This window comes from Nanorana parkeri, unplaced genomic scaffold (genome assembly GCF_000935625.1).
Source record: "Nanorana parkeri isolate BGI_ZX_2015 unplaced genomic scaffold, ASM93562v1 scaffold724, whole genome shotgun sequence".
NCBI classification, from domain to species: Eukaryota; Metazoa; Chordata; class Amphibia; order Anura; family Dicroglossidae; genus Nanorana; species Nanorana parkeri.
In genome coordinates, this window is record NW_017306992.1 from 1,206,060 (window position 1) to 1,206,564 (window position 505).

The following is a 505-nucleotide window of genomic DNA, read 5'->3' on the forward strand; positions in this document are numbered from 1 at the left end:
AAAAATTTAGGACTTGCTTCACACCTCCTTCTCTTATACAGAAAGTTTAGATTTTCTGGAGCTTTTACTAAGTTCTTCAGGTTTGGAGATGATAACCTGCACAAGTAAGGAATGAAAATAATCTCTGAAAGATGCAGTGCGATGAGGATGGGATTTGAACCCATGCGTGCAGAGCACAATAGATTAGCTGTCCAGCACCTTAACCACTCGGCCACCTCATCGGAAATACACTCTTGTCATGCATCCAAGTGGCTTTCTGTGCTCAGCTGAGTGGGGGAACATACCTCAGCAGCATTTTAACCCACGTGAGTAACTCGTCATCTTCTTTCAAATTCCATGCTATCAGGATATGTGTCAAGCAATCTTCATATAGCATGAAAAGAAGTGGCGCTGTGGCTTAGATGGTTAAAGCGCCTGTCTAGTAAACAGGAGATCCTGAGTTCAACTCTCAGCAGTGCATTTCGTTGCTTCCGTTTCTGTCAAAATTCAGCTTTAGGGATCGGTA

At 43.2% G+C, this 505-nt stretch overlaps 2 non-coding genes across 2 annotated transcripts; one reads left to right on the forward strand and one right to left on the reverse strand.

Moving 5' to 3' along the window:
* Window positions 1-139: 139 nt before the first annotated feature.
* TRNAS-GCU lies at window positions 140-221 on the reverse strand. Its single transcript has one exon. It is a non-coding gene; the product is annotated as a tRNA-Ser (tRNA).
* A 165-nt stretch (window positions 222-386) lies between these two features.
* Window positions 387-460, forward strand: TRNAT-AGU. Its single transcript has one exon. It is a non-coding gene; the product is annotated as a tRNA-Thr (tRNA).
* The last annotated feature ends 45 nt before the right edge of the window (window positions 461-505 follow it).